This window comes from Pogoniulus pusillus, chromosome Z (genome assembly GCF_015220805.1).
Source record: "Pogoniulus pusillus isolate bPogPus1 chromosome Z, bPogPus1.pri, whole genome shotgun sequence".
NCBI lineage: Eukaryota > Metazoa > Chordata > Aves > Piciformes > Lybiidae > Pogoniulus > Pogoniulus pusillus.
In genome coordinates, this window is record NC_087309.1 from 45,783,893 (window position 1) to 45,807,802 (window position 23,910).

General features: G+C 43.2%; 1 long non-coding RNA gene across 1 annotated transcript; it reads left to right on the top strand.

Annotated features, from left to right (window-relative positions):
* Positions 1–5,683: 5,683 nt before the first annotated feature.
* LOC135173548 (uncharacterized) lies at positions 5,684–16,525 on the top strand. The gene is made up of 3 exons (XR_010301368.1): positions 5,684–5,787; positions 15,491–15,613; positions 15,991–16,525. It is a non-coding gene; the product is annotated as an uncharacterized LOC135173548 (long non-coding RNA).
* The last annotated feature ends 7,385 nt before the right edge of the window (positions 16,526–23,910 follow it).

A 23,910-nucleotide genomic window follows, 5' to 3' on the forward strand; every position in this document is an offset into this window, starting at 1 on the left:
GTCCAATCCTGCCTTGAACAGCCCCAGGGACGGCGACTCCACCACCTCCCCAGGCAGCCCATTCCAGTGTCCAATGACTCTCTCAGTGAAGAACTTTCTCCTCACCTCAAGCCTAAATCTGCCCTGGCGCAGCCTGAGGCTGTGTCCTCTTGTTCTGGCGCTGGCCATCTGAGAGAAGAGAGCAACCTCCTCCTGGCCACAACTACCATTCAGGTAGTTATAGACAGCAATAAGGTCACCCCTGAGTCTTCTCTTCTCCAGGCTGAACAATCCCAGCTCCCTCAGCCTCTCCTCATAGGGCTTGTGCTCAAGGTCTCAAATAACACTGTCAATAACACTGTGCACTATGCCTGTCAATTGCACAATGAAGGGCAGAAAAAGCGTGTGCACCCAGACAGATTTGACCCAACAACACACAAGAGTCCAGGCCACTGGCTGCAGGGAGTGCTGGAGTCTGTCACTTGCCATAGAAGGAAAAGGGGCGAACAATTGCGCCAGGTGTGAGCAGGTGAACTTTCTCCTCACCTTGGTGGCAAAACTGAAAGATGAAGTGACTGAGATGAAGGATGAAGTATCCAGCCTCAAGTCGATAGGGAGAATGAAAGGGAGCTGGACCTGTGGGAGTAGGCACTGCAGATCGCCCCTGCTAAGGGAACTGCCCCTGGAAACAGGGAGGGATGGGTACAGATCCCTGTTAGAGGCAGCAGGGGAAATCCACCCCAGCCCTCTCCTCTTCCATTGCCCTTGCACAACAAGTATGAGGCCCTGCAGGCCGAGGGCAGGGAGGATGAGAGGGTCTTGAGGGGGAGAGGGGGACCCATTTGTCATCTGGACTTCAGCAAGGCCTTTGACACTGTCCCCCACAGCAAACTGCTGGCTAAGCTGTCAGCCCATGGCTTGGATGGCAACACTCTGTGCTGGGTTAGGAACTGGCTGGAGGGCCGAGCCCAGAGAGTGGTGGTGAATGGTGCCACATCCAGCTGGCGGCTGTCACTTGTGGTGTCCCTCAGGGATCTGTGCTGGGCCCCATCCTCTTTAACATCTTCAGAGATGAGCTGGATGAGGGCATGGAGTCAGTCATCAGCAAGTCTGCAGATGACACCAAGCTGGGGGCAGATGTGGCTGGGTTGGAGGGCAGAAGGGCTCTGCAGCGGGACCTTGACCACATGGACAGATGGGCAGAGTCCAATGGGATGGGGTTCAATAGCTTCAAGTGCAGGGTGCTGCACTTTGGCCACAACAACCCCATGCAGAGATACAGGCTGGGGTCAGAGTGGCTGGAGAGCAGCCAAACAGAGAGGGATCTGGGGGTACTGATCGATATCCACCTGAACATGAGCCAGCAGTGTGGCCAGGTGGCCAAGAGAGCCAATGGCATCCTGGCCTGCATCAGGAATGGTGTGGTCAGCAGGAGCAGGGAGGTCATTCTGCCCCTGTACTCTGCACTGGTTAGACCTCACCTTGAGTACTGTGTTCAGTTCTGGGCCCCCCAGTTTAGGAGGGACACTGAGATGCTTGAGTGTGTCCAGAGAAGGGCAACGAGGCTGGTGAGAGGCCTTGAGCACAAGCCCTACGAGGAGAGGCTGAGGGAACTGGGACTGTTTAGCCTGGAGAAGAGGAGGCTCAGGGGTGACCTTATTGCTGTTTACAACTACCTGAGGGGAGGTTGTGGCCAGGAGGAGGTTGCTCTCTTCTCTCAGGTGGCCAGCACCAGAACTAGAGGACACAGCCTCAGGCTGCACCAGGGGTAATTTAGACTTGAGGTGAGGAGAAAGTTCTTCACTGAGAGAGTCATTGGACACTGGAATGGGCTGCCCAGGGAAGTGGTGGAGTCGCCGTCCCTGGGGCTGTTCAAGGCAGGACTGGACGTGGCACTTGGTGCCATGGTCTAGCCTTGAGCTCTGTGGTAAAGGGTTGGACTCGATGATCTATGAGGTCTCTTCCAACCTTGGTGATACTGTGACACTGTGATACAAACTATAAAGTGGAGGCACCACCTGCAGTTAGTAATCTTAGGTGACAGTGCGGGAGAGAAAACTCAAGTTCATTTTAGCTAGAAAAAAATACATGGCTAAACATCTGAGAGGAAGGGATCCTTACATATTAGCCAAAACAGCTCTTGAAAACAAGGCACAGGAATCCAAATTCCTCTGTGTGACTATGGTAGTATGCAGTGCTTTAACCTGATAGAAATGGATCTCTCTGTTGTAATGGATGTACAACATTTACACATCCCATCCGTGGAATTGTTTAAGGCCAGACTGGATGAGGCTCTGGCCAGCCTGATCTAGGATAGGGTGTCCCTGCCCATGGCAGGAGGGCTGGAACTAGATGATCCTTGTGGTCCTTTCCAACCCTGACTGATTCTATGATGCTATACAGCTGCAGAATTTTGGTATGACTTTGTGGCTACCTAGCACAAGTAAAGGTAAACAGAGAAGGAGCCTGTTCTGGAAGATACAGAGTATCCAAAGGAAGACATTGGTTAATACACACCGAGAGTTAACTAATTAATGTGAACACCTGCTATTTCAGGTATTTAGAAGAGCCCTTACACTTCTGCAACTTGAAAGAAAAGAGGAGGTAATGCAGTCTAGACATAGACACTACAGCAAAAATCAGGGCAGATAGCTGTTCTGCAGCTTCTTTTTTTCTAGGTAGCTACCCAAAGTCAGAGAAAGGGATCAAGTTAATTACAGCTAATAACAGTTCTCAGAGAAAACCAGAGCAGATTTCACATGCCATCTCCAGGATACTTCTGCATTAGCCTCAACCCTAGGGTCACTGAGATATAGAGCATTTCTGAGCCATATTCTTAATGTCTCAAGGAGTGACAAATACAGATTAATAGATATTTTCTACCGAGGAGGAAGCACAGAAAGTGACTCTTGGTCTCAAATAGCCTCTGGCTTGTGATGGGCACATCTTTTTCCTTCCCATCATAAAACCATCATCTTCTCTCTCTCACCTTGCTGATTGCTGAGGTGATGTTTAGAAAAGTATCAGCTATTGTTTACGGTAGAGAAAACAAAACAGTAAATTCAAAAGGAGAAAATTATGAAACTGAGGTGTGTTATTTAAACAAACAGGATTCTGATTTCATTAAATGGTCAATGAACCTAAAGGTCTTTTCCAACCTTAATAATTTGCTTATTCTATGAAATTAATCTGGAAGTATTTGAAGAAAGAGATTTTTATAAATATTCTCTTATGCTTCCACTCTCTGGAATTTCAAAAATCTAATGAAGTGCTCCAATGGATAAATTTGCATGAAAAGATTAAATAATTGAATATTGGCATATCTCCTGTTCAAAGAGATTTGAAGGCTGCTAAATAGAATAGAGATGATTAAACAGAAGGTACGAATGGCACACCTTCCAATATCAGTTTGACTGTTAACAAAGGTACAATTATGTGGACAGCTAAGTCTATGGGGAACTGTTTCAGTGAGGAAATCCTTATATGACTATTTTATTTCTAGTTATACGTTGGCTTTAATACTACCAACCAGAAAAGGATTTCAGTGCCAATTAAACATGGCACATATTTTGAAACAAGAGATAGTAACACTTAGATATTAGCCTCAAGATTAAGAGCTTTGAGCACAGCTTTTTCAAACAGATTGAGGGAAAAAAGTAGTAAAGTAAACATAACTGTAAGTCATGTTCCAAATCATCTAAAAGGAAATGTGCACGGACAAATACGAACTTGTAGGAACCTTAAAAATATGCTGACCCAAGTTTAAGTATAGTGATGTGAATAATGCTAGACTAATGGACTATTACCATATGTATTATAATTCTGCAGCCGTGGATTTTCTTGAAGAAAACAGCTGCAGTGATGAAGTTTTAATCATCTCAAAATTACAAGGCAGAAAAATTACTCAGACCTCAGAATCTGAGTATCACAAAAGCAATGGTTATGAAGACTGTTATTATGGTAACTATTTGCTTTTTCTCTTTGATTAGAAGATTTTTAATCCTCAGGCTTGGATTTGATGTCTACTTGTAATATGATATTGCTATATGTTTTTAAGTGTCCCCCTATGTTTTTCAAAATGATATGAAATTTTTTAGCAACTGTGATAAAGGCAGACAGATTAGGGAAGGTAGTGTTGCTAGCTCAATAACAGTTCTCATGCTCAACAAGGCATCATAATACCTGGCCTCTGTATATGTTATCACAGTTAAAAGAAAGAAGAAAATGGTGATTAATGTTTGCATATGCTAAGGGGTGGATGTAGTCATAATATATCCTAGGGTGATCTGATTGTCAATTGGGAAATGTTTTGAAAACATGCCAAGGATTCCTGCTGATTTGGATATTCAGGTTTCTTTTGACAAAATCAAAACCTGGTGGGAGGGTTTGCTCTGTTTTCATTGTGGTCCAGACCCGAAAATGTGCATGCTTGAGTTAAGAATCCCGCGCATGTGTTCAGCCATAGTGAGGAGATCAGCTGGTGAGAAGATCTATAAAGTTTCAACCATCAAAGGTATCAATCACAAGATGCATGTGACATCTTTCTGCACATGCAGTACTATAGTTCCTCTAGTGATTTAGGATGTCATGTAACATATCTGTCTTGTTATCATGATGGAGAAGGCTCATAGGAGAAATCTTCCAACACTGTACAGGTAGTACTCTTGTCACTTGTGATGGTTTGGGTGTTTACCCCGCCCCCCCACACTTTAGAAATACCCAACTAGTCTCAGATGGCTCTGGTAATATAAATGAAGCTATTTATTTACAGCTAGCACAATATACAAGCAGTTATTTACAGTATATACAGTTATATACAGAAATATACAAGGTAAAAGTAATGCAGAAACACAACTCCCCTCCCAGAAACCTGAGTCCCCAGGAGGGGTTCTCAACCACCCCTGCACCTTCCCCCTGCCCCTTTCAACCTTAACTCAGCCCTTAGGAAGAATAGAGGTTCAGCCAAGAGGTTAAGAAGCAAAGGTGAGTGGAAGGTGAGGTTAGGGAGATGCAGCTCAACCAGAGCCCAGCCAGAAAGTGACACAAAAATGGCCAGAGTGTTGTCTAGTGTTAACATTTCTCCTTCAGCGAGACTCTGAGGGAAGGAGCCATCACAATTGTTTTCCTTTCACAGCCTATGATCTAGTTATTTTCACCAAAACATTCTACCCTGCTTCAAACTAGCACATCACTTCATAGAATTCTATAAAGTAAACCAGTACAAAGTATGTTTTCTTTATTTTCTATTTTTGAGCCACAGACTGTGCCATGAGTCATGTTCCTGGATTTCCATAACTCCAGTTTGTGTAAGCTTGTTTAGAAAAAGAAATGTGCGAGACTTCTACGACATACCTCAAAGCAGACTCTGTGAGAAAGCTGCCCTGGAGCAGTCCACCACGGAGAGGTTTGTAGTCCATTGTTTGCAGTCATGCTGGAGCAGTTTGTGGAGAACTGCAACCTGTTGGGAGGACTTACATTGGAGAAGTTTGTGGAGGACTGTCTCCTGTGGGACTGATCCCAAAGTGGAGCAGGGAAACAGTGTAAGTTCTCTGCCTGGGGAGAAATAAACAGCAGAGGCATTGTAAAGGGTTAACTCTGCTGGGGGTGGTCTGAACATGGCCCCACTCCCACTTCTTGTCTAGGGCCCCTATAAAAACAGAGGAACTTCCTGTTTCTCTTTTTTGCCCTCTCTGCCTGCCAGTAGCACTCTTGTTCCTGCTGCTCCTGTTTTGCTGTGTGGTCATCTTACCACACGGTGGACAACTCCTTCCTGAATCTACCTCCATCCATTGCCATCAGTCTGGTTGTGTAGGTATTTTTGTATCTTGTTTCCCTTCCCTATATCTCTTTGTAAATCCCCTACCTTAAATACATTTTATTTATTGTTCAAGTTTTTTCTTTTATCTTCCAATTGAAGCATGACTATTCTTTGGATGGTTTACCCCTTTTCCTTTCTACATCTAATTCCTTTCTTTCCAAAGGTGGGGAGAAGGGGAGGCATGCTATTATTGTATTGGTTCTGTTAGCTATATTTTGAGTCTCTGGGAAACTTAAAATAGAACCAATATAGGCATGTAAACAGCTGAATACAGTCCCAAATCCCCAGAGGTGAAAGGAAGTTGCTTTTAACATCCAGTTGTATTTCTCTTTATCCTACTCTGATTCAATTGGTAAATTGATAGCAGGTCTATTTAAATTGATGGGTTTTCTTCCCCAGGTAAGTCTCTTTTTTCACCAGAAACCACAATTAGTGATCCATCTCTGGCTTTGTCTCAACTCTCAAACTCTTCGTTGTATTTTTTGCTCCCTTTCCTACACAACTCTGAACAAGCAGCTGACTTGTCATTTGTTGCTGGCTGGGTAAATATAAACCACAATATCCATTCCGTAAGTGAGGATAATACTTCTCAGAGAGCTGGGATTATTTGAGATGTGGTTTTCTTGTCTCCCAGTTTCATATAATGATTCTATCTCCAGGAGAATGTAGTAAAAATAGAACACCAGAAAGTCTTATCTTACATGAGGTAATTTATAAGGCAAAATTCATAGTATCAGGAACTCTGATTTCTAGAAGCATATCTTATTGCTGTCTACACCTGCCTGAAGGCAGGCTGTAGCCAGGTGGGGGTTGTTCTCTTCTGCCAGGCAACCAGCAACAGAACAACGGGACACAGTCTCAAAGTGTGCCGGGGGAGGAATGGGCTGGATGTTAGGAGGAAGTTCTTCACAGAGAGCTATTTGCAATTGGATTGGGCTGCCCAGGGAGGTGGTGGGATTGCTGTCCCCGGAGGTATTCAAAAAAAGCCTGGATGAGGCACTTGGTGCCATAGTCTAGTTGATTGGACAGGGCTGGGTGCTAGGTTGGACTGGATGATCTTGGAGGTCTCTTTCAACCTGGTTGATTCTATAATCTCAGGACTCTTGGTGCATCTTTATCTCTTTAGAGGTTATTTTGCACTATGTTGTCAGAAAAATTATCTGCCTTTTGGAGCTCCTGTGACAACTTGTTTGTAGTAGTCTACAGAGCTAAAAAGCCAAAGTGACTTGGTTCAGTCTGTTCTACATTTCTGATCATAAAGGACTGTGCTGAGAGAGAATCCAGCACAAAATGCAGAGGTTATGGGCCAACACCAAAGGTGTTTTCAGCAATTGGCACTTCTCATGGAAATAATAACTTTCTGAAAATTCCCCACGGATATCCACAGTTCAGCCACTAGCTAGTTTGTTTTTAGCAGGGAAACTATGTTTTAGCACATATGAAAATGAGGAGTTGTTAGAGAGTTAGTGTTTCAATTAACTTGTAAGTACTGGGAATTACTGTAGGCCCAGGATCTGAGCACCTGTTCAAGCCACCCCATTTGTTAGGTCTGCTTCTGCTTTTCTACTTTGGTCTTCTCCCTTTTTTGTCTTGGAGTAGTCAAGTAGTCAGATGTATGTCTAAGTCCATCTGTTCCTCATAGTCATCCCTCTCCTGTCAGAAATCCAATTCTCTTCTTGATTTATGCCAGTAACAAGTAAGCATAGTAAAGTTAATAAAATTAAGTTACTAAGGACATTGTTTAGTAGGTGAAAATAAACTCCTGCAAAGCTTTCAGTAAATATGTTCCATGCCACCCTACTTATGCAAGCATTATTTAAAACAATTTGAATGACAGGTTAGCCATGTTTGTAGGTGATTTGTGCTGAGGAAACAAGTGGGTCTGTGCACCTCATCCGTTACTTATTTGAGATTAATTAGTATTTATCTGACATAATATTTTTCTTCTACACACAGAAAAAAGGCATAGGAGTTACATTTACTACAAGGTTTATAAGCAGTGTGATTTTTTTTCTGTTGCTTAATTTCTGTGGAGAATCTTACTGATTACAATCGTCTGTTTTAAATGTACCAGGCTAATCCAGAGATAACCTCTCAAATAGTGGGATGTTAATGACATGTTCACTATGAAATCATCTAACTGAAGCAACCAGGTTTTTAAATGATCATAACCCATTTAAGAGATGTCAGCAAATAGGAAACCAACTCAAATATATGTCAAATAAACCACAAAGATCACCCTGACGGTGAAGAGCCACTGTCAGTGACAATACTACATGTCAAATCAATAGATGCTGTTTTTAGTGGAGTGGTTTGAAAGTATTTTGACCTTTAAAGTAAAAAAAAAAAAAAGGAAAAAAAAATGATTTTTATCTTGCAAGCAACAGGTCATAGTGATTATGATTGACAGCACTGAAGCCTTTACTACAGCTAAAGGTCATTACTCACTGGTACACTACAGGCACAGCATTGTGTTCTTCATCTGCCTGCTTTTGTTTGTTCCATTTGATCTGTGAAACATAGCCCAGTAATGGTACCCTGTTTATGCAGGACGTGTGCACTTAGCTGATCCATTTTTACAATACATATCATCTTTCTTTGCTCATTTAATTTTGTTTCATGTGAAACTCAGTGACTTTTTTAAAGTAAGTTGCAGGCAACTCGTTATTCAAATTCTAATATTCAATAGGATTGAGATGGGACCCTGAAGACCTTGTATGGATAGGAGATGCCCTCGTAATGACCCATGAACTCTGGATGCTATCCAAGAGTAACATATTCACCTAAAGAGCTCCACCTGGAAAGCAGAGTTATAAAAAGTATTCAGAAACATCATCTTACAAGATGACAGGAAGAGTTAGAGAAGCCATCCTCTTCAAGGATATGAAAAAAGTGATTTCCCATTGTAGAGAATTTACTGTTTGCCTGCGTATCTGGAGTTTAATGCTGATGCTCCACTTGAAGTTAGACCCACTTAGATTTGGATATTTTAATCTTTTATGACTGCTGCTGCATAGATTATATATTAATGGGATGAAAACCAAATCCAGTAGGATACGTGGTTGTTTAGAACACCTGGTCAACTCAGCCTTGACAATATATTTGGGCTGATGCTTTATTGTGAAACCCAAGCATTTGCTTGGGTTTCACATACTAAGCCCAGGTACACCTACTTAAGCAGTGATGCTCTGCAACTGATCTTGTCTTTTGGAGTTTTTGTGTTATTTCTAAGAGGTCAATTTGGAGTGCTTATGGACAATAAGCTGGGCATGAGCAGTGTGCGCTTGCAGCCCAGAAGGCAAATCACATCATGGGCTACATGAAAAGACGTGTTGCCAGCAGATCCAGAGAGATGACTCTGCCACTTTGCTCTGATGAGGCCTCACCTCAAGTACTGCATCCAGGTCGTGCCTTCAATGTAGGAAGGACATGGACCTTATAGAGTGGGTCCAAAGGAGGGCCACAAAAATTATCAGGTGGTTGGAGCACCTCTCTTCAAAGGACAGTCTGAGGGAGCTGGAGTTGTTCAGCTCACGAAAAGAGAAGCCTCAGGAAAGACCCAATAGCGGCCTTCCAGTACCTGAAAGGGGCCTAGGAAAAGGGTGGGGAGAGACTGTTTACAGTGATAGGACAAGGGACAATGGCTTCAAACTGGATAAGAGAAGATTTAGATTGGATGTTACCACGAGGAACACTGCAACTGGTTGCCCAGGGATGTGGCTGGGGGGGCCCATCCCTGGAATATTCAAAGTGAGGCTTGACAAGGCTCTGGGCAATCTATTCTAGTTGAGAATGCCCCTGATGACTGTAGTAGAGGTTGGACTGAGTGAACTTCAGAGGTCCCTTCCAACACAGACTGTTCTATGATTCTTTTAGAGAACTGTGTTGTAAAAAGATTGCTGACATGGGAGGACTTTTCACAGGAAAATGCTTTTGATTAGTATTTATCTTGCTTCCAAAAGGATGAAAAGAAGTGTAGTGGAGGAAAACAAATAGCTTTTTTTGTTTTGTATTGTATTGTGATTTTTAGTGATAAAGAAGTATATCTGAGTCTACTTGATATTCCTTACTTTTACGTCTCTCCCAAATTAGCATCCTCTGACACTCTGTACCAGCGAAACTCTGGAACAGTTCCAGTGATTACAGTGAAAACAGAGAGAATTTGAAATAGCTTTGGGAATTTGTAGTGGATATGAAAAATAAAACAACCAAATAGCTGCATGTATTTGGACAGGCCCCATTCCAGCAGAGTCTGTGCATACCGTCCTTGCACTCTGCAAGAGAGTAATTAAAATGTAATAAAAAAGACATAACATGATCTCAACAATCCTAGAGGAGTCTTTCAGGGATGTTCAGACTGGTAAAAGCAAGAAAACAGATAAAAATCAGTATGCATAGCAGTTGATTAAAATATCAAGCAGCACATTTAAATGCCTTTGTCTCATTTAAACAGTTGAAAAAGCATGGATACCCACTTCAATTCACTGTCTTTCTTACAATTCTTATTCATGTAATGTTCATTGAAGCCTCAGGCTGCAGTACATACAAATCATGCATCTTGACTTGACTGTGGAGCTTGTAGATATTTTTATTGAATGACCTGTAATAACAAGACAAACAAACCAACCTAACAAAAAACCAGCTCATTCACCCACAGAATTGTGCCATTGTCTTTATTTGGGTTTAAAAATATCCCCTTCACAATACTCCTGAAAATTGGTTGCATCTTCTTCTTTGGACTGAGAACAAACAAATAGTGATGTTGAGCAGATGGATTCACAGAATGGCAGAAGTTGGAAGGAACTTTTGGAGGTCATCTTGTCCAACTCTAGTTCCATCACTTAGGGTAGGATTCAATTTGAGGCTCGCATCTGCGTTTTCATACAAATGTCTTCCAGTAGATACTCAAAGTGTGTGTAAAAACTCCCATCATAGTCAAAGGAGGTTCTGGGCCTTGTTCAGGTGAACACACAAGTCTAGGGTATTTGAGAAGTCCTTAAATAACTCATCTGGGCCCCAGCCACCCCTCTAAAAAATCAAAGGCTCATGTCCTGTATTACCTCTGTGTGCTGTATCACATATGCTGTCTTAATCCAAGAAGCTGTGATCATTGCATGCAATATATTTCTTGCATCTTCAGGATGTTCTGCCTAGCCTCTTTCTGCATTCCCAGAATGTTGAAAATAGGAATAACAATAGAATCATGGAATAATTTGCATTGAAAGGGACCTCCAAAGACCATTTAGTCCAATCTCCTGTGCAAGGACCATGGTCATCTTCAACAAAATCAGACTGCTCAGAGTCTAATCCAACTTGACTCTGAAGGTTTCCAACATCTTATGATTCTCTGGCCAAACTATTTCCAGTGTTTCACCACCCTCATCATAATTTTTTTCTTCCTCTTATCTAAATCTATCCTCTTTTAGTTTAAAAGCATTACCTCTTTTCTTATCATTAGAGGCCCCACTGAAATGTTTGTCCTCAACTTTCTTATAAGCAGCCCTTAATATACAGCAAGGTTTTGCTGGAGCCTTCTCCAGACCAGACAGCTTTCTCAGCCTATCCTCATAGGAGAGGTGCTCCAACCTTCTGAACATTCCTGTGGCCCTCCTCTGGAGCCCCTCCAACAGGACCATGACTTTCTTGTACTGAAGACTTCAAAGCTGGATGCAGTGCTTCAGGAGAATGGAGGCCATGATCATCTTGGAAGAGAAGGAGGTTATCAGAAGTAGTCAGCATGGATTTACCAAGGGGAAGTCATGCTTAACTAACCTGATAGCATTCTGTGATGCCATAATTGAATGGATAGATTCAGGGAAACCAGTGGATGTAGTCTACCTTAACCTTAGCAAGGCCTTTGACACCATTTCCTATGACATTTTAGTGAGTAAGCTGAGGAAATGTGAGACGGAAGAGCAGACAGTGAGGTGGGTTAGGAACTGGTTGCAAGGTAGAGTTCAGAGGGTGTTGATCAATGGTGCCAGGTCCAGCTGGAGATCTGTGACTAGAGGTGTCCCCCAGGGACCAGTGCTGGGGCCAGTTCTGTTCAGCATCTTCATCAATGACATTGATGAGGGCACAGAGTGTCTGCTCAGCAAGTTTTCTGACGATACCAAACTGGGAGGCTTGGCTGATACAGCTGAAGGCTGTGTGGCCACCCAGAGAGACCTGGACAGACTGGAGAGCTGGGCACAGAGCAACCAAATGGGGTTCAACAAGGACAAGTGCAGAGTCCTGCATCTGGGAAGCAATAACAAACTGCACCAGTACAGGCTGGGAGGTGATCTGCTGGAGAGCAGTCCTGTGGAGAGGCACCTGGGGGTCCTGGTGGATAACAAGTTACCCATGGCGCAGCAATGTGCCCTTGTGGCCAAGAAGGCCAATGGGATGCTGGGGTGTATTAGGAAGAGTGTGTCCAGCAGATCAAGGGAGGTTCTCCTTCCCCTCTACTCTGCCCTGGTGAGACTTCATCTTGAATACTGTGTTCAGTTTTGGGCTTCCCAGTTTAAGAGAGACAGGGATCTGCTGGAGAAGTTCCAGTGGAGGGCTACAAGGATGATTAGGGGACAGGAGGGCATGACTTATGAGGAGAGGCTGAGGGACCTGGGGCTTTTTAGTCTGGAGAAAAGAAGACTTAATGGGGATTTGATAAATGTTTATAAGTATCTGAAGTGTGGCCAGGAGGGGGGGGACAGGCTCTGCTCACTTGCTCCCTGTGATAGGACAAGGAGCAATGGATGTAAATTGCAGCAAAAGAGGTTCTGTCTCAACACAAGGGGGAACTTATTTACTGTAAGAGTCACAGAGCATTGGAACAGGCTCCCCAGAGAGATTGTGGGATCTCCTTCTCTGGAGACTTGCAAGGCCTGTCTGGATGTGTTGCTCTGTGATCTATGTTAGATAGTATTGTCCTGCTCTGGCAGGGGCGTTGGACTCGATGATCTCTTTGGGTCCCTTCCAACCCCTAACGTTCTGTGATCTCCCTCCACCTGCTGATCCCACTTCTATGGGTGCAACCTGGATACAGTTCTATTTCTGGGCTGCAAGAACACATTGCTGCCTCATGTCTAGCTTTTTATCCACCAGTACCTCCAACTCCTTTTCCGTATTTGGGTGTCCCATACATCTTCTGTCATATCTGTGAGTACCTATGAAGATGACTCAGATGGTCTTAGTGACTTTAAGTGATTCTAGACACCTGTGTTTGTACAAAAAAAATTAATATTCCATTGGAGTTGCTTTGCATTAGATTGTGCAAGTGGTTCATGGAAATAACAATTAGAGGATACTAGCTTGTTGTGTCCCTGTGGTGAATAGTCCCAAAGGACATAAAATGGGCTTAAGCATATCCTGTCTTATTTACCTGCCTTTCTGCATTGCAGACAGAGGCGGGAAAACAGTACAAAGAAACCCAGGCTGGTTTAGTCTGGTTTCCTGAGAGGGGTTTCATGGGGACCACGCTCCTGTCACATCCAAGGCATATGTGCCCCCATTTTGGAAGACAACAGCTTGTGGGTCTTCCATTTTTGGGTCTACTTGGGTGATTACCAGAGGTGATTGGGTGATTGTGTGGCCAATGAGAACATTAACCTCAGCCATTACCCTATTAATGGGGGTGAACAGGTGAACAAGGTGCTTGGGTGCTCTTTCATTCCTCACTCACCTGCTGCTTACCCACCCATCACCTCAGCTGCCTCAAGCTGCCTCAGCCAGCATCTGATTCTACTTTGCAGCCCACGTGGAATTTGCCACAGGACTTCTGTTGAATATTTTCCTGCCTATGTTTTGGGCCACAGACATTAGGACTAGTGAGTATTCTTAATTCTTTGTTCAAGTTGCTAAAGGATTTTAATCAACCTCACAAGTGGCAAATTAAGCTGCCAGACTCTCTATCAAAGACATTTTCTGAAATCTTTTAAAAATTCCATTGTATAGAGACATTCTGTAAAATAGTTCTGCTAACTGCATCAAAGAACTTGTGTGGAGAGTTGTAAATAAGTTTGGAGGAATTATTTTGTGTATATTAATAAATTATTTAATAACTTTTAAATTGGCCTCATTGCATTTTACCCCAAACTCAGATTTCAACTAGTCCCCTTCATTACAGTCCCCAGCAAAGTCAGGATTCTGTAGATTTAGATCAAACTATCTGTTTGTTTTCTTTTATCGTCCTTGTTTATCTCTGAACCTCTTGGGGCTGGCATAGATTTTTTTTTTTTTTGATCTCTTGATTTTCTTATCCCTTGCTTTTGTACCTCAGCTGTTATCTGCCTCACAGAGTTTCTCAAAATGAAATAATGAAAATTAAGTATATTTACAGAGAAAAGATGCAGCATATCCTGAATGCAGGTTGCACAGTATTTTGTCCTTGATGATACGGGCTACCTTTGAAGACACTGTTGCAGAGGAGGATTCTCAGTACCTACACCTATTTGGTGGAGGAGAGAAATTAATTGGGGAGATATAATTTTATATAAAAATATAGATTTATTAAATTTAATATTTTGAACTCTCACCACCCCCAACCACTGTATATTAATATTCAGTTTATTACATGGTTATGAAAGCAATTTAGGGTAAAGTATGTACAGGGATTTGTTCTAACTAGCAAACATTCAAACTATAAACAGAGAGAGGAGTTTTCCCTGCGGCTTAATGCTGTTTGGGATCTTTATGTTATTTGCTCTACGGCAGAGACAACAGATATTACAGAGGTATTAAAGCTTTTACTCACAATTCTTATTAATTATTAATCATCCTCCGAGGCTGCATCACAGCCTGTGCCTAATGTCCAATTCTCCAGGGTCTCTGCCTGTGGACTCTGAAGCTGGAATATTCCCGACTTGAGGGGGAAAGATGAATCTTCCCAGTTTCTGGGAAAATATTGGTTTTCTCTAACCTTTTGTTCTCCTGGCAAGGGATGATCTCTGCCTTTGGTGCTGCTGTCTTCTTCTGGATGCTGTGTCCAGGGATATCAGCTGGTAGGATGTGAGGAGCAGGAGAATGGTTGTTCACGGCTTCAGGACGTGTACGCAGAAAATCCAAGGTCTGCTTCCTGGTTATCTCAGTGGCAGTGGCTTTTACCAGGCAATGATAGGCAGCAGGCATGCCAAGTGTGCGCAGCTGCTGGGAGTCTGAGCTCTGTAGGTAAAGGCAATGCAGGATCTGGCCCTGATAGCAATGGCATGCAGATATGCCCAGATGGCTGGAGACTATAGGCTCCTTATATGTGTGTGCAGGCTTAAATGAGCTCTGCATCTAAGGTATGCAGGCAGGTAAGCTGCGAATGAGGGTGTGAGCCTCTGAGCATTGGAGCTATGCAACGGCATCCGAGTGTGGAGTCTGAGCCATGCAGGTGAGTCAGAGCAGCAGGGCACTGCAATGGGGTCTGAGCTGAGGACAGGGTTAGAGCACGTTGTTTACCTGTGCACCCCAATTTATTGAATGTGGGCTGAGATTAATGGCCTCTTTGGCCACTAGAATGACCAATCAGGCAGTAAGCCAAACCTTACCATAATAGGCAGAAGCTCTTGCCTGGACTTTCCCAAATATGGGAATCACATGGGTTTACCCCAGGGAGACACGAGCTGGGTGTGTGTGGGCTTACACAACCTGTTTACAACCAGGGGTCCTGGCAGAAAAACATGTCCAGGCAAGTATAGGCATAAGCAAGCCTGCTTTTCATGCCTACAGGCCCTCCACGACAGACACAGGCAAGTCATCCAGGTGCCAAGCTGCCTTCCACCATTTTGCTTGCAGAAGCTGCCCTGTTGGTTGGCTAATGAGCGAAAGAAGAGAGTGCATGGAGAGCGACAGGTAAACATATACAGTGAGTAATTGCAATAGATCTACTGGGGTGTGGTACTACTCAAAAATTAAAACTTTTTAATGAGGAACATATGGTATGTCTACTTCATTTTCACCATGACCTTATGCGAGCATTTGTGGACAAAGATTCCCCAAACCATTTACTTTCAGTAAGTAAAATTGAAGTTGTCTTGGCAAACTGTGAGTAGATGGTCATTTTTGGCTCACTAACATGAATTATTATGATTTACACTTGTACCATGTGTAAAATGTCAGCTGCAGGAATTCACTGGCTACAGCAATGAAAATGAAGATGCCAAAAGAATATAAATGTAAGTTGTATTCTCTAAACAGTGCTTACCTGAAACTGAAATATATTTTTTCAGGTACAAAGACCCACGGCATTCAAAAACACTTTACTGTGTAAAACTCCTTAAGACTTGATAAATCCTATGAGAAGAAATCTTTGGGAAGATGAGTATGCTGGTTTGAGGCTAACTGGAATATTTTAATGAGAGAAAATACATCATTGCTTGTAAAAAGAAAATAATGATGAAGTCTATATCATTCTTTGGCTTGCTGAGAGGGATAAAAAGTCAAAATGTAAACAGTTTGTCCCACTCTGATCTGTAATGATGGATTAATTCACTTCCTCCTCACTTCGCTCTACTATCTTTTGTACTCATCTCATCTAACTCCTAACAACATAAGCTTTGCTGGTTGCTTTGTTTGTCTGTCTGGGAAAGTAGAAGCAAAAAGAGAGAGTAGCTTTAAGCCCCTTCTGGGCAGCTTTGTTCAGGAGGGAGTTCAAATTTCTGTATTATTTCTAATTCACATCGAGTTGCAAATATTTGTAAATATATTGCATATATATGCTTGTAAATTTTGCTTTGTTGCAAATAAAGCTTCATCTTAGTTCCAGGCCGTCTGAGTTAGTCTGGTAAATTTGAATAGTGTGGGGGGTGGAGGTGGAGCAGTTCCTAATCCACCACAATGAGGCAAAGGGGAGACAAAAGTAGGAATCAGGTGGTAGCAGCTCTCCAATTCATTTGAGTGCAAGAAGGCAACATAGTAATTTCTAAGAGCTCGGGAAAAGCAGCTTCATTTTTCTTAGGTGTAGTAGATTGCTGAAGTCCTTGTGCGAGGCTCAGTTGCAAGAGTCTGGGAGCCCCTGACCTAGAAATCAGTGAACAGCAATCAGTGGACCACAGCTGAAAGAGCTAAATGTGTATGGCATGGGTACAAAGCACAGTGAGGCTCAATTTTTTGGATCTTTTAACATTACAGCAGCTAGATAAATATCTAAAACCTGATTTATTTCCAGCAGTGGCAGGCTTTGTTCATCATATAAATGGTGTATTTTAGCTTCTATGTTAGTGCTGCACACTCTTCTTAACTCCTTTTAGAAGTCTTTTATTTCAGCAGCACTAAAATGCACACAATGAATAAGAAATAAATTGAAAATATATAATGAGTTTTAAAGCTTTTTTGGCTTTTTAGAAGACATGTCTGGATATAGTTCAAATTATAACAGATGCAGAGTAGCTTTTTTTTTTTTTTTTTTTTTTGCCTGTGCTCAAAGGTTGAAAAAAAAATCTATTACTTTACTCGAAATAGTGGAAAGGCTAAACCTCTCACACATGTCTGTTTGGCATAAGTTCCTTTCTGACTGAGTGCAACAGGATGGCCACCTGTCAATATGTGTCAGCCAGGAACCAGCTTCATCTGCAAAGAAAATGACACTATTGAGTAACTTTCCACCCTACCTGCTGTTCAAAATAATGCTGTCCTCAGGCTGGAACTGAGCTAAAGCCTCTGGAGGAACATGTGTGAAAGAAACATACAAGTAAGACACAGAAGTTCTCCTGTCAGAGAGAATAACAATGCCTGTCAAGGGCAGATTAATTAGCAAAGAAGGAGGGGAATGGAGAAGAAGCCAGAAGAAGCAAACATTATATTATTAAGCAAAGGTTTTAAAACCTGAAGAGTGTGCTATGCTTATGTAAAAATTCACAGACTTTCTGGCACTTCCTAAAGGCTAAAGATGTCTTCCCACCTAAGAAAAATCATCATGGTGGTTTAAGAACTAATTGTGATTAGAACTACTTTCTAATCAAAACTTGGCTGCAGTGTGGTTCTAGGCATTTGTTGAAATTTCATGTGATTTACAATTGTTTACATATGTCTTAGTTCTACAGAGATTTATTGTATTTCTTTGTTTGCCCAGAGATGTGGTGGAAACCCCATCCCTGAAGACATTCAAGATCGAACCTCACAGGGCTCTGAGCAACATCATCTGTTTGGAGAGGTTCCCGATCACTGCAGAGGGGTTGGACAAGGTGGCCTTTGATGTTCCTTTCCAATCCAATGTATTCTATAATTTTATGATTAAATATACTTCAAGAGATGTCCAGTATACCATGGGAAACTATTTGCAAGGTTAAGATTAAGGGGAGAAAAGATTAAGTAGTCGTCATCCTATTTTCTTCTAAGAAGAGCTTTAAGTAGACAGGACTCCAGAGAATTCCGAATGATCTGTGGAATATGTTTCTGTCCTAAAATACAGAGACATAAATTCTCTTCTCCTTCAGAAAATCTTCTCTGTGTGTAAACTGGTAGCTCTTCCTACAAAAAGGTTTCCCATGTGGGCATGATAAACTGTATTTCATGCTGGTGTTGGTGTGTGTGCTATTGCCATTTATATTTGTAGCTGAACACATGTTTTTCAGTGAGGTAGGGTGATGCTTTGAAAATGCTTCCATGGCCAAAATATGTGGTTAGTGTCAGGCACATAGCAGAAGATTATGTCCTACATGTGCCTCTCCTGTATGAAGAAATGAAAAAATTGCAGATACAAAATAAATGAAAATAAAATGGATTGAATGAGTAAATTCTAGTCAAATGTTCTTTATATTCAGACAAACTAATGCAATAGGTGAAAATCTCCTGTCAGTAAATGCGACTTACTATAAGGGAGAATGTCCAAATACGTAGCACTTTTTACCCTTCAGAGCTAATTCAGTGCAGTGTTTTCTGCAGTTTCAAACTTATACATAGATTAGTCACAAATAGAATCATAGAATCATAGAATCAACCAGGTTGGAAGAGACCTCAAAGATCATCCAGTCCAACCTATCACCCAGCCCTAGCCAGTCAACTAGACCATGGCACTGAGTGCCTCATCCAGTCTTTTCTTGAAGACCCCCAGGGACGGTGCCTCCACCACCTCCCTGGGCAGCCCATTCCAATGGGAAATCACTCTCTCTGTGAAAAACTTCTTCCTAACATCCAGCCTATACCTACCCTGGCACAACTTGAGACTGTGTCCCCTTGTTCTATTGCTGGTTAACTGGGAGAAGAGGCCAACCCCCACCTGGCTACAATGTCCCTTCAGGTAGTTGTAGACAGTAATAAGATCACCCCTGAGCCTCCTCTTCTCCAGGCTAAACAGGCCCAGTTCTCTCAACCTCTCCTCATAGGATTTGTGTTCCAGGCCCCTCACCAGCTTTGTTGCCCTTCTCTGGACATGTTCCAGTACCTCAACATCTTTCTTGAATTGAGGGGCCCAGAACTGGACACAGTACTCAAGGTGTGGCCTGACCAGTGCTGAGTACAGGGGAAGAATAACCTCCCTTGTCCTACTGGCCACACTGTTCCTGATGCAGGCCAGGATGCCATTGGCTCTCTTGGCCACCTGGGCACACTGCTGGCTCATCTTCAGCTTACTATCTATCAGTACCCCCAGGTCCCTTTCCTCCTGGCTGCTCTCCAGCCACTCAGTCCCCAGCCTATAGCGCTGCTTGGGGTTATTGTGGCCAAAGTGCAGAACCCTGCACTTGGCCTTGTTAAATCTCATCTCATTGGCCTCTGCCCACCCATCCAGCCTGTCCAGGTCCCTCTGCAGGGCTCTCCTACCTTCCAACAGATCAACACCTGCTCCTAGCTTGGTGTCATCTGCAAACTTACTGATGCTGGACTCAATGCCCTCGTCCAGATCATCAATAAAGATATTGAACAGGACTGGGCCCAGCACTGATCCTTGGGGAACACCACTTGTGACTGGCTGCCAACTGGACGTGGCACCATTCACCACCACTCTCTGAGCTCTGCCATCCAGCCAGTTCTTGATCCAGCACAGAGTGAATCTGTCCAAACCATGAGCTGCCAGCTTGGCTAGGAGCTTCTTGTGGCAGACAGTGTCAAAGGCTTTGCTGAAGTCCAAGTAGACTACATCCACAGCCTTCCCCACATTCACCAGGCGGGTAACCTGATCATAAAAGGAGATCAGGTTGGTGAGGCAGGACCTGCCCTTCCTAAACCCATGCTGGCTGGGCCTGATCCCTTGGCTATCCTGTAGGTGCTTTGTGATGGCACCCAAGATGACCTGTTCCATGACCTTGCCTGGCACTGAGGTCAGGCTCACAGGTCTGTAGTTTTCTGGCTCCTCCTTATGACCCTTCTTGTGTATGGGAATCACATTGGCCAGCTTCCAGTCTTCAGGGACCTCTCCAGTGAGCCAGGACTGCTGATAAATGATGGAGAGTGGCTTGGCCAGCTCAGCTGCCAGCTCTCTCAGCACCCTAGGGTGGATCCCATCCGGTCCCATGGACTTGTGAGGATCCAAGTGACTTAGCAGATCCCTTACTGCTTCCTCATGGATTAGAGGGGGACTGTACTGGTCCCTGACTCCATCCACCACTTCAGGAGTCCAGCTGTCCTGGAGACAACCTGTCCCACTAGTGAAGATTGAGGCAAAGAAGGTGTTAAGCACCTCTGCCTTTTCCTCATCCTTTGTCACTCTATTCCCCTCTCTATCTAACAAGGACTGGAGGTTGTCCTTGGCCCTTCTCTTGCTATTCATATATTTAAAGAAACACTTTTTATTTTCCTTGGCAGCTGTGGCCAGCCTGAGCTCCAAGTGGGCTTTTGCCTCTCTAATTTTTCCTCTACAAGACCTAGCAACCTCCTTGAACTTCTCCTGGGACACCTCCCCTCTTTTCCAAAGGTGATACACTCTCTTTTTAATCTTTAATTCCTTCAGCAGCTCCCTGCCCATCCAGCCTGGCTGCCTCCCTCGTCGGCTCATCTTCCGGCTCAGTGGCACTGCCTGCTCCTGTGCCTTCAGGAGTTCTTTCTTGAAGCAGGTCCAACCTTCCTGGACCCCTTTGTTTCTAAGGGCTATTTCCCAAGGAACTTTCTGAATTAGTTCCTTAAATAGGCTGAAGTCTGCCCTTCGGAAGTCCAGTGTGGAGGTTCTGTTGATGCCCCTCCTGGTTTCTCCACGTATTGAAAACTCTATAATTTCATGGTCACTGGACCCCAGGCAGCCTCCAACCACCACATCCCCTACCAGCCCCTCTCTATTTGTGAGCAGCAGGTCAAGCAGGGCTGCCCCCCTGGTAGGCTCACGTAACAGCTGGGATAGGAAGTTGTCTTCCACACATTGCAGAAACCTTCTAGACTGCTTCTTCTCTGCAGTGTTTAAGTCCCAGCAGATGTCTGGTAGGTTAAAGTCGCCCACCAGAACAAGGGCAGGTGATCTTGAGGCAGCCTCCAGTTGCTTAAAGAGTAATAAATCAACCTCTTCTTCCTGGTTGGGTGGTCTGTAACAGACTCCAACCAGGATATCAGCCTTGTTGGCCTTCGCCTTAAGTCTCACCCATAATGACTCAACTTGATCATCCCTGATTTCTACCTCCATGACATCCAGAGCATCCCTAATATACAGAGCCACTCCCCCGCCCTTTCTCCCTTGCCTGTCTCTCCTGAAGAGTCTGTAGCCATTGATTACAGCACACCAATCATGTGAGCCATCCCACCATGTTTCAGTGATGGCGACAATATCATAGTTTCCCTCCAGCACCAGAGCTTCCAGCTCCTCTTGTTTGTTACCCATACTGCGTGCATTAGTGTACATGCACTTCAGCTGGGCTGCTGCTTTTACTCCTAGCTCTAGCCTACCTTCCTCAATTCCCTTTGATTTATCTCTGGTGCTGTCATGTTTAACCCCCTCCCCCTTCCATTCTAGTTTAAAGCCCTCTCAACAAGCCCAGCCAGCTCATGTGCCAGGGTCCTTCTCCCCTTCTGTGATAGTTGTGTCCCATCTGCTGATTGCAGACCTGTGGCAAGATGAAGTTCCCCAATATCAAAGAATCCAAAGTTATGTTGGATGCACCAACCTCTGAGCCACTTGTTCATCAAATATGCTTTCTTATTCTTCTCTGTATTCCAGCCTGTGACTAAGGGTATAGATGAAAAGATTACCTGTGCCCCTGCTCCCTCAACTGCTTTCCCCAGTGTCTTAAAGTCCCTTTTGATAGCTTTTAGCCCTCTGTTATTAATCTCATCATTCCCTGCCTGTATAACTAATAAGGGATAGTAATCAGAGGGCTGCACTACAGTAGGCAGCCTCCTGGTAACATCCCTGACCTGGGCTCCAGGGAGGCAGCAGACCTCCCTGTGGAAGGGGTCTGGTCGGCATATGGGGCCCTCTGTTCCCTGCAGAAGGGAATCACCAATAACAATTACCCTCCTCTTTTTCTTCTGGGTACTTGTTCTGATGCGAGGGGGCAACTGAGTTGCCCTCCCAGCTGGTGATGCTTCTGCCTGCTCCAGGATCACCTCATCCTCAACCTCTAGTGCCCTATATCTGTTATGTAAGGGCAGCTGGGGATGTGAAGATGGCTGGAAGGGTTTTCCCTTGCCCCTTCTGGCAGGCACCTGCATCCATTAGACAATAGACAATATCAAAGTATTTTGTCCCATAGAAACTCACTAAATCTTCACATTTTCATATTTGTCTTAGACAGCTTAGCCTACCTTTCCCTTATTTGCTACAGTATCTTTTTAAAGCTTAAGGCTGGAGTACGATTAGCCATTATTTGCCTTTGATGGGCTGCAATAAAGAAAGCCTATGACATCTCATAACACAAGTGGTTTGAAACTATGACTGTTTTTTCAACTTAGATTATTAGTGGTGTTTTAATATAATCCTCCTGAGATTTTATGGCCTTCCATAAACTGATACAATGTTGCTCCAGATTTAGCAGTCTTATTTTTCTGCTGCTTCTTTTCCACTGTTTCCAGGCACAAGTTTATTAAAACAGTAATGATCTTTCTGCACTGCATGTATATAATAATTTTTATTTTCTATAATCAATAATCTACATCCATATTGTCCATCTCTATAGATATGTTGTTTGAAGTACTGTTTCTTCTAGCTCTTGCTACATCAACTGAAGTCTTGCTATGAATGTATCTTACACTAAGACAGAAAAACCTTACTGCATTTCCTATATGGGGCTCTCTTGATTCAAATAAAACAGTATGGTTGAAATAACATTTTTTTTCTTTTTGAGAGGCAGAAAGACATCTTTTAACTACAAACATTGAAGGAATTTACAGCTCTAAGCGTGTATTACCCTCACTGTACCAGGTTGAGTTGAATCTGCTACTGATACTCAATACCATGCTGCCCTCAAAAAGAAACTGCTGGCTGGAGCAAAGTTGTCACAGGACTTCTAAGTTCTGATTGTAACATGAAAGACTGCTTTTTTCACTTGCTGGTTTTGGTTTCTGAGTTTGAGATGTCCTTTTCTGCTGGGTTGTCTGTGGGTTGATGCAGGGATCCACAGGGAACAGACAACGTGGACGCTGCTGGCTTCTGCATTTTGCTGTGCTTTTTGGAAATAGGCTGTGGTAATTATGCATTGTATTATCTCATTTCCAGTAAAACTCTGTCTCAACCCACAATCTGTGTGTTTGTGTTAATTTCCCTCACTTCTCTGTTAGGAGATAGGGGCTTGTAAGAATGGGCATTCACTTAAAAAAGAAACTAGAGTGTCAGTAATTTAGCAGCATCTCCTCTACTACCTCTATAACTCAAGTTTCCTAAGTAATTTCTCGTCATCTTGAATAACAGTGTCAACTGATATTTGTTGCAAGTGTTGTGATACTCGGTGTGAAATTATGATTAATGAACCTGTACCTGAAAATCCTTATTTTAATAACTGTTCTGGAAACAGTAATGTGAAAGACCTTATGTGGAAAAAAAAAAATTAAAAAATCATTCTGCATAGAGAATGGATATTATAGTGAAAAAAAAAAAAAGTGAGAATTTCTGCATCATGGCAGTACTAGTTTTTGATTAAAGTCAGTTGAAACGGATATACAAGGATTTCAGAAGCAGGCAGGTAAATCATGGTAAGCACAACCACTCATATTTACCACAGCAAAACAAAATTAAAGAAATGTTGGTGAATGAAGAAGGGTGAGAGCATGGCAGATGAATTAATTATACATTCACT